The sequence below is a fragment of the Penaeus japonicus genome, unplaced genomic scaffold, assembly GCF_977035675.1.
Source record: "Penaeus japonicus unplaced genomic scaffold, GWHDUDI00000001_assembly GWHDUDI00000034, whole genome shotgun sequence".
NCBI classification, from domain to species: Eukaryota; Metazoa; Arthropoda; class Malacostraca; order Decapoda; family Penaeidae; genus Penaeus; species Penaeus japonicus.
The window spans coordinates 24,734,478-24,751,977 of NW_028234436.1; the positions used below are offsets into that span (position 1 = coordinate 24,734,478).

Below are 17,500 nucleotides of genomic sequence, written 5' to 3' on the forward strand. Positions count from 1 at the left end.
CATTAACTATGATATAAATTATAATGCGCTATATATATATATAAATGTATATTTAATATATATATATATATATAAATATATATAAGATTATATAATATATATATATATTAATACACACACACACACAACCACACACACACATAGTATATATATATATATATATATATATATATATATATATATATATATATATATAGATATTATATATAAATATTTATATATATATATAATATAAATATATATATATATATATGTTTTTATATATTATAGATATATATATATATATAAATATAAATATATCTTTATAATAGATATATGTATGTATATATATACATAAATATATACTAAGACTATATTTATATATATAGAAATAAATAATATACATATATAAATATATATGATATATAATATAATATATATAAAAATATATTATATATATAAACTATTTTATATATAATAATATCAGCACACACACACACAACTCACACAAACACACACACACACACACTCACACACACTATAATATATAATATATATAGATATATATGATATAATATATATATATATATATATATTATAATATATATATAAATATTATATAATTTATATGTTATATATATATATATATAAATGTATATATAATATATATATAATATATATATATATATATATAAATATATATGTGTGTTTGTGTGTGGTGTGTTGTTGTGTGTGAGTGGTGTGTGTGTTGTGTGTGTGTATGTATAAACATATATAATATATATATATAATATATATATAAATATATATACAATATATAAAAATATATATATATTAAATATATATATGTACACACACACACACCCACACACCACAACACACACAAATAATATATATATATATATATATATATATATCTATATATATAAATATATATATAAATACGCATATATATATATATAAATATATATACATATACATAATAAATATAAATATATATGTATATAATGTATATATTTAATACAATATATATAAAAAATATATATATCTATAAATAACTAAATAATAATATGTATATCTATACCTATCATATAAATAAAAATATATAAAACATATATAGATAGATAGATATAACAAAAAAACTCTTAAAGATTAAATGATTAAAACACAATTATAAAATAAATTTAGAAACTATAAAACAATAAAATGAAAGGAACATTAAAAATGAAGTATAAAATTTAAAAGTGCTGCAAAAGGCAAGCAGTAAAACATGAACTGATAAAAGTCGACCGGAAAAAAGGTAAAATTGAGAAACGTAAACAAGGGAGAGAGGCGTGCGTCAACACAAGGCTCGGCGGCTGAGGAAACAGATAACTTCTTAAAAAGTTGAAAGGTTAAGATACTTAAAAATAACTTTAACATAAATACGCAAACAAATAAGAGTGAAATGTAAAACGTAAGGGAAGGGGATAAGGCAAAGAAAGATATAAAGAAGTAAAAGGAGTACAATAAGGGGAAGTTGGTGCTGCCAAGCTCAGAACATTGGCTCCTCCTCCTCCTCCGCCCAGTCCAATGAAAGCAGATCACGGCCTAAGCCGCTCCGCCCCCCCCTGGAGGAAGGCGTGGCTTCGCTCGATCCAGTCGGGCGACCAACCACGAAGCGAGTCGGTCTGTTTACAAACCAACCTGCGCCAAAGGGCGTTAAGCGGAGCACAGATGCCAGCTCGTGCAATCGTGATGTTAACACGAACTGAGGGTCTCAGCTCGCGTGGGAGCCTCCCTAGCCTCGTACAGGGAACCACAGGGAAACGTTCGCGCAAACAACAACGTACATCATGATATATTGTCATGATGTATTCATGATATATTGTCATGATGTATTCATGATATATTGCCATGATGTATTCATGATATATTGTCATGATGTATTCATGATATATTGTCATGATGTATTCATGATATATTGTCATGATGTATTCATGATATATTGTCATGATGTATTCATGATATATTGTCATGATGTATTCATGATATATTGTCATGATGTATTCATGATATATTGTCATGATATATTCATGATATATTGATATCATGCAGATAATACGACATATACAGCTCTCCAGACGCCATGACAAAGTCACCTCTTGTGGGAAAGGGACGTCAGAACACATTTTATAGTTGAAGTACGTAAAGGAAAGTCATCGAGAGTGTTGCCATGTGACTGGGCTAGTGTTGCCATATTTGGGGGTTTTCCGGATTTTTTTTTTCTTGAGTTTTCCCCAAAATCCCCTGCCGGTCCCGAGACTTGCATGCACATAGTGATCAATGAAAAGTACAATAATATCAATACCACTGGTTATAGTAATAACGAGGGAGATGATTACAATGGTTTCAGTTAAGAATAGAGAGAAGGAGAGAGAGACTATGTGGAAGAAATAAAGAGATATGAAAATGAGCGTAAAAGAGAGAAGGAGAGATAGAGAGATGGAGAGAAAGAAAAAAAGAAGAAGAGAGAGAGACTATGTGGAAGAAAGGAAGAAATGTGAAAATGAGAGTAAACGAGAGAAGGAGAAATAGAGAGATGGAGAGAAAGAAAGAAAGGAGATAGAGAGACTATGTGGAAGAAAGAAAGATATATGAAAATGAGACTATAGGAGAGATGGAAAGAAAGAAAAAAAGGAGAGAGAGAGACTATGTGGAAGAAAGAAAGAGATATAAAAATGAGAGTAAACGAGAGAAGGAGAAATAGAGAGATGGAGAGAAAGAAAAAAGGAGAGAGAGAGACTATGTGGAAGAAAGAAAGAGATATGAAAATGAGAGTAAAAGAGTGAAGGAGAGATAGAGAGAGGGAGAGAAAGAAGAAAAGGAGAGAGAGAGAGACACTACAGTATGTGGAAGAAAGAAAGAGACTTAAAAAAAAGAGTAAAAGAGAGAAGGAGAGATAGAGAGGGGCAGAGAAAGAAGAAAAGGAGAGAGAGTGAGACTATGTGGAAGAAAGAAAGAGATATGAAAATGAGAGTAAAAGAGAGAAGGAGAGATAGAGAGAGGAGGAGAAAGAAAAAAAGGAGAGAGAGAGACACTACAGTATGTGGAAGAAAGAAAGAGACTTAAAAAAAAAGAGTAAAAGAGAGAAGGAGATATAGAGAGAGGGAGAGAAAGAGAAAAAAAGAGAAAGAGTGAGAACGACTGAGTGAGTGAGTGGGACATATATATATATCAAATATATATATATATAATATATATATAAATATATATATATATATCTAATATATATATATATACAAATATATATATATATCTGTATGTATGTATGAATATACAGAAAGAAAAAGAGAGTAAGGGAGAGAAAGAGAGAGGGAGATAGAGACAGAAAGAGAAAGCGAGCGAGAGAGAAAAAAGTGAGAGAGAGAGCGAGCAAGAGAGAAAAGAGAGAGAGAGAACGAGCGAGATAAAAGAGAGAGAGAGAGAGAGAGAGCGAGAGAGAACGAGAAATGAAACGTGAAAAGGAAAGTACATCCCTGAGAAGCTGAATTAAACACGAGTTGTTCATTCTGTAATTACAAAAGTATAAGCATCTTTATCCTAGCCTAATCAGTAATTATTCCAACATTTTCATACCCAGTAACGTAGGGAAAGACAAAATATACAAGTCTATGTTAAAATTCGTTTTCTTTCCATGACTGCGACAAAGAAAACGGAGGATCAATGACGTCATCGCCGGCTGACAACGCTGTCACCCGCGCGGCCTCAGTTCTCGTCAAGACTTGAAGAAGAGATTACTTCAGTCCCCGCAGTGCAGTCCTCTCCTCCTCGTAGTGAGAGACGTGGTTAATTAGTCGTAAGATAACTCACACAGGATCCCTTCCCGTGCAAAGGAAAGCAACAGCGGAGATTGCAGCGGCACTGGTGAGGAACAGAGCGTGAAAAAGTTCAAACCAAACGTGGGAGAAAGGTTCTGAAAAGGTATGGTTCCACGGGAGTTACGAGTGATGGCGAATCATTTTAGAATATTTTTTTATGGCGATAATTGTCTGCCTTTGAGTGCTGTGGAAAAGAGAGGGAAGTCTGAACGAAGGAAATGTTGCAAAGAAGGGTTGAAGTGTTGCATTTCCAGTGTGTTGCAGGAGGCCGCGTGGCAGGACTGTGCAATCAACTCTTTCTGTTGTTGTTGCACATTATGTCAGTGAGTGGAGTGTGGTTATCTTCTTTTCTCTAAAGTATTTTGGTGTTGGTCGAAGGAATCTCTTGCTTTTGCATCTCCGAATACGTGATGGAAGTGTGGGTGTGTGTGTGTGTGTGGGTGAGTTGTGTTGTTTATGTGTGGTGAGTGGTGTGGTGTGGTGGTTTGTTTGTGTGTGTGTTGGTGTTTGTTGTTGTTTGTGGGGTGTGTGGTGTGAGGTGTGTGTGAGTGTTTGTGATGTGGGTGGGTGTGTGTCTTTAAATTGTGTGGTGTGGGTGGGGGGGGGTGTGTGTTGGTGTGTGTGTGGGGGGGTGGGGGGGTGGGGGTGGGGGGGTGGGGGGTGGGGGGGGGGGTGGCTGTGTGTATGAGTGGGTGTGTGGTTGTGGGTGTGTGGTGTGGGTGTAGGTGTGTGGGTGTGAGTGGGGGTGTGGGTGTGTGTGTGGGTGTGTGTGTGGGTGTGTGTGTGTGTGTGTGTGTGTGGGTGTGTGGGGGGGGGGGGGGGGGGGGGTGGGTGTGTGTGTGTGTGTGGGGGAAGGGGGTGTGTGTGTGTGTGCTGTGTGTGTTGTGTGTGTGTGTGAGTGAGAGTGTGTGTGTGTGTGTGAGTATGTGTGTGTGTGAGTGTGAGTGTTTGTGTGTATGTTTGTGTGGAGGGTGTGTTTGTCTGGTAGTGTGAGTGGGTGTGTCTGTGGTGGGTGGTGTGTGTGTGTGTGTGTGTGTGTTGTGTTGTGTGTTGGTTTGTGTGGGTGTGAGTGTGTGAGGTGTGTGTGTGTTTGTGTGTGTTGAGGGTTTTAGTGTGGTGTGTGTGTGTGTGTGTGTTGTATGTGGTGGTGTGGGTGTGGTGTGTGAGTTTGTGTGTTGTGTGTGTGTGTGTGTGTGTCGTGTGAGTGTGTGTTGTGTTGTGTGTGTGTGTGTTTGGTGGGTGTATCTATATGGGTTTGTGTATGTGTGTTGGTGTGATTGTTGGGTGTGTGTCGGGGTGTGTGTGAGTGGTGTGGTGTGAGTGTGAGGTGTTTGTGTGTGTTTGTGTGTGGGGTGGGAGGGGAGTGTGTGTTTGTGTGTGTGTGTGTGTTTGTGTGTGGGTGTTTGTTGTGTAGTGTGTGTGAGTGTGGTAGAGTGTGTGTGTCAGTGGGTGGTTTGTTGTTGGTTTGTGTGTGTGTGTGTGTGTTTGTGTGTGTGTGTGTGTGTGTGTTGTCGTGTGTGTGTTGTGTGTGTGTGTGGTGTGTGGGTTAGTGGGTGGGTGAGTGCTGTGTGGTGTGTGTGTGATAGTGTGGGTGTATGTGTGTGTCGATTGTGTGAGTGGTTTGATTGTGTGTGTGTGTCGTGTGTGATGTGAGTGGTGTGAGTGAGGGTGGTGGTGAGTGTGTGTGTTTGTGTTGTGAGGTGATTGAGGGTGGGTGATTGCGAGGAGTAATGGAGAGCGTGCGTGCGTGAGTAAGTGAGTGAGTGAGTGAGTTAGGTGTAGTTAGTGTGCGTGTGTGGGTGTGTGTGTGTGTGGGTGTGTGCTGTGGTGAGTGGTGTGTGGGTGGTGTGTGTGAGGTGTGTGTGTGGTTGTTGTGTGTGTGTGTGGGTGTGTGTGGGTTGTGTTTGTGTGTGTGTGTTGTGTGTGTGGTGTGTGTGTGTGTGGGATTTGTGTGGGTGTATTTGGGTGTGGTGTGTTTGTGTGTGTTGTTTGTGTGTGTGTGTGTGGAGTGTGTATGTGTGTGTTGTGGGTGGGTTGTGTTGTTGTTTGTTTTTTTTGTGTGTGTGGTGGGTGGTTTGGTTTTGTTGGGTGTGAGTGAGTGTCGTGGTGTTTGGGTGTTTGGGCATGTGTGTGAGTGTGAGTGTGTGTGTGTGTGTGTGTGAGTGTGTGAGGTCTGTGGTCTGTATATATGTGTGTGGTGTTGTGTGGGTGTGTGTGTGTGTTGTGTGTGTGGGTGTGTGTTGGTGAGTGTGGTGTTGTGTGTGTGTGTGTGGGTGTTGTGTGTTGTGTGTGTGTGTGGTGGGTTTGTGTTTGTGTGTGTGTGGGTGTGTGTGGTGTGTGTGTGTGTGTGTGTGGGTGTGTGTGGGTGTGGCGGGTGTGTGTGTGTATGTATGGAGGTAATATAATGTGTGTGGGTGTGGGTGTGAGTGTGTGTGGTAGGTGTGTGGGTGGGTAGTGTGTGTGTGTGTGTGTGTGTGTGCTGTGGGGGTGTGTATGTGTGTATGAGGGTGTGTGGGTTGTGTGTAGGGTGTGTGTGGTGTTGTGTGTGTTGGGTGGGTGTGGGGGGGTGGTGTGTGTGGGTGTGGGGGTGTGGTGTGTGTGTGTGTGGGGTTTGGTTGTGTGTGCTAGTGTAAGTATATATATATATCTATTTATGTCTATAATATCTTGTATCTATATTTATATATATATATATTCTATATAATATCAATATATAATATATATATATATATATATCTATATGTGTGTGTGTGAGGGTGGTGTGGTGTTGCTGTTGTGTGTGTGTTTGTGTGGGGTGTGGTGTGTGTGAGGTGTGTGGGTGTGTGTGTGAGTGTGTGTGTGTGTGTGTGGTGTGTGTGAGTGTGTTGTGGGGGGGGGGGGGGGGGGTGTGTGTATGTGTGTGTGGGGTGTGTGAGAGTGTGTTGTTGTGTTGTGTGTGTGTGTGAGTGTGTCATGTCTGGTATGTCAGTATGTGTTATGGTGAGTGTTTGTGAGTGTGAGTGTGTGAGTGTGAGTGTGAGTGTGGTGTGGTGTGTTTTGTGTGTGTGGTGTGTGTGTGAGTGTGTGGTGTTTGTGTGAGTGTGTGAGTGTGGTGTGGTGTTTTGTGGGAGGGTGTGTGGTGTGTTTGAGTGTGGTGTTGTTGTGAGGGGTTGTTGAGTTTTGGGGTCGTGTGGGGCGACCAGGGGGCAGGAGGAGTGTGTGTGTGTGTGGTGTGTGAGGAGTGTGTGTGTGTGATGTTTGGTGAGAGTGTGGTGGTGAGAGATGATTTAGTTTGTTTTTGGTTGTGAAGGAAGGGGAAGGTGGGGAAGTGGTTGTGGGGGAGTTTGGGGGTAATTAAAAAAAAAATTTCCTCCCCATATTAAACTCTCAAAAATTTTCAACCCCTTTTTATCTCTTTTTTAAAAAAATACTTTTTCAAAGGTGGGGTGTTTTGTGGGGGTGTGTTTTTTGGGTTTGTGTGTGTTGTTGTGGGGAGTGTGTTTTGGGGGTGTGTTGAATTTGATTGTGTGTGTGTGGTTGTTTTTTTTTATTTGGTTTCGTTTGGATTTTCGTAAATATATATATATATAATATAGTAATATATATATATCTATATAATAAATATATATAATATACATATATATATATATAAATATATATAAATAATATATAATATAGATGTTTATATGTACATAAAACTATATTTATATATATATATATATATATAAGTAATATATATAAATAATAAATATATATATATCTAGATTACCTATAACTAAACTCTCTCTCTATATATATGTAATATATATATATAAATATATTTATATATAAATATATATATATATATATATATATATATGTACACACATACACACAGACACATATATGTGTTATTATATATATATAAAAATATATATATATATATAAAAATATATATTTATATATATATATAAATAAGATATCTATATATGTAACACACACACACACAAACACATATATGTATATATATATAAATAAAATATATATATAAATATATAATATATATATATTATATATATATATATATGTATATATATATATATATATATACATATATATAATTACCTAAACATATAATATATATAATTAATATATATATATATAATATACATATATATCAAAATAATTTTATATACTAAATTATATATAAATATGTATAATAGACATATATAAAATATATATATATATATAAATATATATATCTATTAAATAAAATATATGGACATATATATATATAAATATATAAATATAAATAAATATATATATATATATATATATATATAGGTACTTATATATATATAAAAAATATATTATAGATCCGGTAATATATATAATATATCGATATAATATATGAAGATATAAATATATATATTTATAGGTACCATATATATATATATATATAAACATTATATATACAATATAAATATCAATATATATATATATATATATATATATAATATATGTATATATATTTATATGTAAATATAATATATATGCATATATACATATATATATATATATCTATCTATATAAATATATATATTATATATATAGAAGTAAATATATATATATAAATATATATATATAAATATATAATTATATATATATATATATAAACCTATGAAAAATAAATATATATATGTAATATATATAAATATATATATATATATATATATATAATAAATAATATATATTTATGTATATATATATGTATATATATTACCGATAAATAAATAGTGTATGTATATTAAATATATATATATATATATATATATATATATAATATAATATCTATATATAAAATATATTATATATATATATTTATATAAATATATATATATTTAATATATATATATATATACTATATATTATATATATATCTATATATATATAGATAGATAGATATATATAGGTAAGCCTATACTCCCAGAATAGTATCTGTGCTGTATTTGCTTCACTATAATGTCCATAAAATCAAAGAAAGCACACGTTTGTGATTGTGAACAAACTAATATGTTGAAATTTCCAGATAAAGGTAAGGTCCTCAGATTTAACAATTACGGTTATACTTACCCACCCTCGCGTCTCGCTTTCTTCGATTAATAGACGGGATTTAGACCGAGAAGGGAGGAGGAGAGGGAGATGGAGGAGGGCGGTAGGGGGGGGGGGGAACTATGTCACCTCGGTCTCGACGCGGTTTGAAGATTCCCTCGCCAGAATGACTTCCTCCTTGTCAAGTCTCGTTGAGTCACATAGCGTCTAAATACAATACCGTTTACGCTCACGCCATGGTGGATTATTTACCTAATGACGCGAGAGACTTCGTCTGTCGTCAGAAGCAGATCTTCTGCCACGACTACATAAATACGTTCAGTCGACTGCAAGAGACGTGTCTTCCCGATCGCGCGGTGATCCGAAGTACCCCGAAGCAGAACGATATATGGGAGAGTGATTATCAACACGCTCAACGGGTGTGGGAAATAACTCGTTGTCAGGCGCTGGGGGATTATTTGTTGCTTTACTGTAACTTGGGCGTCGGTCTCCTGGCTGACGGATACATGAAATACTGGAACGCGATTCACGAGTTCTACGGTCTCGATGTTGCCTATGACGTGTCCGTTTCATCTTACTTTAGCGTTATGTTTTAACAACAAATCCATTGTGAATATTAAACGACCCAATTATCTAGGTTCTCATATACTGGAATTAGCAAAAAATCACATGTGCCGTTTTGGTATAAGGTATAGCTTCATAATGAGCCGAAATACAGCGAATGAACTCACTGATTTCAGGAGCTTCCCTCCTCTACATCCTTGTTACGGTAACGAGCGGAAGGGGAAATTCGGTCTCCTGAAATCTGAAACTGGAGCGTCCATAATCAAAGAATCGATTGTGCTGAAACCGAAGAGGTACTCGCTTCTTCTCCATGAAAATGATGATGATCAGATTGCGCGGTGGAAAGGCGTTCCAGTTCACCAGCAGAAACACCTCACACGCGCATTGAAGGGAGAGTTACCTCCGCCCACTGAATGCTACGGGACTCGCAACGGGAAGGTCATCTATCAACTACGCGCGTGACAAAACGGACTCTTTGTAGGTCACTTTCACCCAGACTATGAATGGCCGCGAATGGAGGAGGAGGAGGAGGAGAAGAAGGAAGAGGAGGAGAAGGAGGAGGAGGAGGGGGAGGAGGAGGATGAAAAGGAGGAGGGGGAGAAGAAGAAGAAGAAGAAGGAGGAAGAATAGGAAGAGGAGAAAAAAGAGGAAGAGGAGGAGGGGGGGGAGGAGTTGGAGGAAGAAGAAGAAGAGGAAGAGGAAAAAAAGAAGGATGAGGAGGAGGAGACATATATATATATATATATATATATATATATATATATATATATATATATATATATATATTATAAATATTATAATGAGATCATATAGTATATATTAATATATATATCTATGATATATATATAATATAAATATATATAATAATATAAAATATATAGATATAATCTATATAAATATATAATATATTAAAAATATGTATATATACATTATTTTATATATATAAAATATATATACATATATATATTTATATAAATATATAATATATATATAAAGATAATATAATAAATAATATAAATATATATATAAAATATATATAATAAATATAATATATATAAATATATATATAGCATATATATATATATATACATATATATGTATATAAATATATATATATGATAGGTGGCGTAATATATATAATATCTATATTAAATACCAAATATATAAATATATATATATATATATATATATAAATATATATATATATATATAATATATATATATAAAATATATAAATATATATATATAGATAGGATAGATATAATAGATAGAATAGAAATAGATATAGACATATAGAGAAATAGATAGAATATATGATAGAAAGATTAGATATAGATATATTAGGAAATATAGATAGATTATATATGCTATAGATATATCATAGATATATCCCTATTATTTAAAAAATATATATTGTAATATATATATATATATAAATATATTATATATAATAGTATATTATATATATATAAAATATATATATATATATGATAAACATATATATCTATATACTATAAAAAATAAATATATATATATATATATAATATATATTGTGTATATATAAATATATATATATCATATGTATATTATATAAAATATATCAATAATATCTATACTATACATATACATATATATATAAATATATATACATATATAAAATGAATATATTATAATATGAAATATACAAATATCTATATAATATATATATATATATATATATATATATATATGTATAAAGATAAATAAATATATATTAAAAATAGATATGTATGAATAAATAACATATACATATTCTATATATTTACATAAATATATTATAAGTTTATAATATATATATATAAATCTAAATACCTAATAAGTAATATAATCTACATCGAATATATAAGTCTAATATATAATATATATATAAATATAATGTATATATAAATATATCTAACTATATCTATATAGTATAATATATAAAATACGAATATATTTATATATTTATATATAAATATATATATATATATTACTATATATATAATATATATATAAAATCTATATAAATATACGTATATATTATATATATATATATAATATAAATATATATATATATATTAAATATAATATATATATAATATATTTATTAATATTTATATTTATATCAATATATATAAATATAAAAATATATATTTAAGTATAAATATATAAAAATATATATAAGTACATCTAATATATATATATAAATATATATATATATATATATTTATTTATATATATACATATATATAAATATATATTTATATATATACATATAGAATCCAGATATAATTTATATATATATATAATTTAAATATATATTTATATATTTTACATAATATATATTTATATTAAATATATAACTATATATATATATATATATATATATATATATATATATATATATAAAAGTACAAACACACAACACAGACACACAAAACACTCACACAACAACCAGACACACACACACGACATATATTAAATATATATAAATAGATAAGCTAGATAGATAGATAGATAGATCGATAGATATAACTATAGGTCGATCTGAATCACTCATGTGACCGACTAGCAATCACTAAAACAAGGTCGCTCTCTCGCTCTCTCGCCTGCTAGATCACAAGTCTAAACACAACTATAAGTTACACTCTCACACAAACTCTCTCTCACAAACTTCACACACTCACAACACACTCACACAACAGCACACACTTTTTCTGCTTACTCTTCCTACTCTTTTGCTTCCTCCTCCTCCTCCTGACTCTTCTTCCTCCCCCCCCGTCGGCCCGTTCGTCTGCTTCGTTCTCTTCTTCGCCCATCACACACCCACACCACACACACACACACACACACACACAACACTAACAACACACACACACACACCACACACACACCACTCACAACACCACACAGACTCACCCACACACACACATACCACACCACACCACACACACACACACACACACACACACCACACAAACACACACAGACTCACACACTCACACAAAACAACACACAATCACACACACACCCACACAGACACAAACCCACACACACACTACACACACACACAAACACACACACACACACCACTCACAAACAAAACTCACACATACACAAACACACACATACACACTCTCACACTCCCACACACTCACACACACAACCCACCCCACAATAACTCACACACATCACTCACACACTCACACACACACACACCCCTCAAACACACACACCACACCCACACACTATCACACTACAACACACTCCACAAACACACACACACACCACCACACTCACACCCACACACACACACACACACAACACACCCCCACCCACACCACTCAACACCAACACAACACACACACTCACACACACACAATCACTCTCTCACTAACACACACACAACTACACACACACAACAGTCAGTCACACACTCACACCCACACACACACACACACACAACACACACTCACACACTCACTTACAGACATAACTCACACACACCCTACACACACCACACCACACTCACTTCACACACACACTCACACACACACCACCACACACTCACACACACACAACCACACACAAACACACACACACACACCACAAACAACCCCACTCACACACACACCCACTCACACACCCCACACACACACCACACACCACACCACACACACACACACAACACACACACACACACAACACACACACCACACACCACACTCACTCCACACACACTCACACACACACACCACACACCCTCAACACCCCACACACACACACACAAAAAACCCACACTCACACCACACACACACACACACATATTAATTTAGTGCCGTGTTATTAATCCAGTTATGTGCACGTTATTGTGTATTTTTGTAATCCTTATGATATAAATATATACAAATATATATATATATTATATATATATATATATATATAAAAAAGTATATTTATATTATATATCCTCTATATATACATATTATAAATATATAAAACATATAAAATCTATCATATAAAACATATTCACAAAATATATTCCAAACATATACTATATATACATATTATCAACATATTAAATAAATAACAATCACATATAACTAATATAAAATATATAATATATAATTAAATATATATATATATATACAAACACACACAGACACACGAACACACACTTACACACACATATATAGATAGGTAGGTAGATAGATAGACAGATAGATAGATATATAGATATAAAGGTAGATAGATAGATAGATAGACTGATAGAAAAATGTGAATAAATATATGTGATGGGTAAAAGAATGTCCCTGCTTCTACCAGTTCGCGTAAAAGGTATATATCCCAAATACTGATACTAATTTGCGTGATGGGCAAAACGGGTCCCGCCCGTCGCCTGGCAACCCCGAAATATGTGGCAGCTAGCAGATTAGAATGATCTAATTCCCACGAATCATAATAAGTATAAAGGGTATTGTCAGAACAACACGGTAGCTAAAAAGCATTTAACAATAATTATAACTCAAGATACTATATATAGAACATTATTTACAATAAAGGGCACAATGTTTTTACACGCAAGGGGGATAGCCAAAGACTATCTAGCAAAGCTAATAATACCTGTAGCCTATAGTTTAAATTCGATAACACATAAGGAAAACACAGAGAACTGCACAGAGTAGAATGAATTTAAGTCCACTAAAGGCACTAAACACACTCATACCTGGAATCCTATGAGGAGAGTGTAAAGGGAGACAGGAGAATCGTCTCTCGCACTTGAAGACTAATCTTATCTGTGTAAATGATTCAATGACATATTTTTTTGAAACGGATCCTGGTCACCTCGAGGTGCTAGAGGGGTACCTCATCATTCTGGGCAGGGGCGCAGCTGCCTCAGACCCCCGGCTGTGATGGCCCACACATGGCCTCACAGTGTGCGGTAAAAATGAGTGGGGAGAGAGTTTCGTGGTGCCACACGCCTTCCATGCGCGACTCCAAATAGGGCAACTAGGGATGGTCCTAGGTAACAAGGAGACGTTGTATTTGAGCGAGATTAACACTAGAAATATTTACATTATTCCTTCGTATAATAGAACGAAATTTTTGAATGATCTTCTATCATATAACAAAATTAAGTACCTTGATATCGTCTCTTCTCCACGTTTACTCCTACCAAACTCGTCCCGATCATTGGTAAGAAAATCTAGATATACCGAAAAGAGAATGTCAAAATCAGCGATAGCTACAAGAAGCAGAGGGCCGTGATCAGTGGAACGAAAATATAACGAAGAGATCAGGAAATGAGCCGTTGGCAACGTCCTCAATTATTGCAATTGCACAAGATCAAATGGTTGAGCAATCGAGTGCAGGCTTCTCGAGATGGGCTGCGCTGGTTACAAGGATTGACCTGCGTCTGGTAGGACAATGCCCTTTCCGGCATCCATCACTAATCGTATCTGAAAAAACTTATAACACGTAAACTATTGCATACGAAGTGCTAGACGGGGACGGGTAAAGGGCATAGGAAGCAGTAAACTTGTGCAGGATGCTGTTATAGAGATACAAGGGGTAATCATAGTTATGAATTAACTCTAGTTTTAAAATAACATCGCAACCTAAGAATGAAAAATTGTGACAAAGGTACGTATATGATAAGCTGCCTCTTGTTAATGATCAACAAATATTATACGTTATGTCATAACATTTTCAAAAACAATATAAAAACTAGCAAAGTGAGGTGATGTAAGTATCAATAGTAATATAACTCATAAATTAGGTATAATCCAAGTAATGGTAAATATAATACAAAAAGGATACAAAGAATACGACTTGGCAAATAAGCATCGGGTGGTTGCGGGGTCTTGCTCATGTAGTGCGATGCAACGCAACAGACGCGCGCTTCGGCAATGGGTCGAGTTGTCGAGTTTCAGACAGGGTGCTTGAGCGGAAGAAGCAAGCTCGAATCATCAGCATGTTGCAAATATCGCGGTATCCTGTCTAAGATCAGACCTGGTGGAAACAAAATCATTCTCTTTTTTACTCTAGGACGTCCCCCGGGTTACATGATGAAACCCGAGAGTTGCCAACAATTGCAAGGATTTGACTGCATCAGGAACCGTTAATACACAGCATAGAATGGTCCTGGTATCGACAGATGTGGGAAAGTTACCAGCATGGAACTCATCAAGCAAGGTAGAGTGAAAATTTAGTACTTATTATATTGAAAAATATATCACTATATGCAAATATAATAATATGTATTCGGCAATAACAAGAATTAGGAATTACTTTTCCTGACTGTTCAACTGCATTATTTGCTGACAATACTTACACGCAGTAGCAGTCCCCGGAATTCACTCGAAGGGATGAATCTATGTGCAATACAAATATGTGTCTGTCTGTGACATACAGTGATGCATTTAATGCGTAAAAATAGTAAGTGGTAAGATGTAGTTTCATAACCATATAAACAAACTGAGTCTACGTCCCTATCGGGAAGTGACAGAGATACGCGGCAATATGCGGGGGGCGGAGGGGCCAAAATTAGAAAGAAAAACATGTGAATGTGTATGATGTATGTAAAAAAAAATAATAGCCAAATTACCAACCCTATCTAATCCTTTAAATAGGCATGACCGGATGTCAAGATTTGGGACAAAGTGGGTAAAAAAATATCATGAATATGCTTATGAAGGAGAAAAAAATCCAAATATCAACCGAATCCAGTTCTTCAATTAATTAGAAGGCACGACATGAGTCAGATCGGATGAGACTGGAAAAAATAATGTTAATGAGAGCTGAAAGAAAATAATATTATATCATTGACCTGGAGGTCGTTCCGTTGCGGAATAGGTGATTTACTTTGATTGACCATGCTAGTGGTCGGTAAGATTATGCGCCAAATTGAACGCTGTCTTAGCTCGAGTACAAAGATAGATATGATGAATTATTAGACTATGCTAGGATATTTCAATTGCGTGGCCGAACTCATCCTTCTGAAATAAGGTGCGGCGTAATAGCTAAGATCGGGGCAACTGAAAGAAATACCATTAATATGTATGTGGTTGATATGTGAGGTTTTTTATAAGTTGTGGCCGGGGGGGGGGGGGTGGGGGGGGGGGGGGGGGGGGGGGGGGGGCCATTAATATGTGCATAACTAATAAAAATGCGGAGTTAGCAAGCCTGGAACGTCTGATAAGTGATAAGCGCGCTATCTCTGTATGAGAGAATTAATTGTGACGTCAGGTTGTTAAGATCTCCACGGCGTGGGTACCAGAGTACGAAAAAAATAACCCGTAATTCGCGGTTTATTCAATTTTGATACCATAGATACGCGGAATTAGGGTGTGAGATGCATATGCAATGGGCGTCATGCAATATTGCAATGATGGATGAAGGAAGGTCCGCCGATAAGTGAGGTACAGTAGCTGGAGAAAGGCAAAGTTAAGCTGAGAAGCTATAAAATATGAAAAGATGAATAAACCTTTTCCTGACTGTCCTAATGAACGTTGCGTTCAGTAATATCATGATAAGATATTTGGCGTTCCGATAGACCCATGAAATGTTTCGAAAGGTCGGAAACTCGGAGAGGCCTATGATGATGTTGTCGAAATTGACAATTGCTTAGATTTAAAAAATAATGACAATCATATCATACGATGATTAAAGTTACTTGCAATTAAGTTATGAAAATATGGAAGTAACAATAATGCAATGAAAATGCAAACATAGTCAAATAAGACTAGACAATGAAATAGGAATAAAGCTAAGAAACGAACATGCATCTGTCAGCATTTCTAGCTAAATGAGATGATAAAAAAAAAAATATTCACAATGCGAAGTGATGTAACATGTTAAGATATGAAATAATTGCCATAAAAATTGTAATAAATTAATTATCATAAGTGCACCAAGTCATAAAAATGAACAAAACTATCAAAACCTTGACTGTTCCGTGATGCTAAACAAAAACATAAGAAATTTTCACACAATGTCTGCGGGCGATG

The 17,500-nt window shown here is 34.6% G+C and overlaps 1 protein-coding gene and 1 pseudogene across 1 annotated transcript in view; both read left to right on the forward strand.

Annotated features, from left to right (window-relative positions):
- Positions 1–2,157, forward strand: part of LOC147467744 (uncharacterized) — a 24,940-nt pseudogene extending 22,783 nt beyond the window's left edge.
- Positions 2,158–3,754: 1,597 nt separating this feature from the next.
- Positions 3,755–17,500, forward strand: part of LOC147467745 (uncharacterized) — a 22,667-nt gene continuing 8,921 nt past the window's right edge. The window contains exon 1 of the mRNA XM_086530960.1: positions 3,755–3,885. The gene's annotated coding sequence lies outside the window, so the exon portion shown is untranslated. The remainder of the gene's footprint in view (positions 3,886–17,500) is intronic.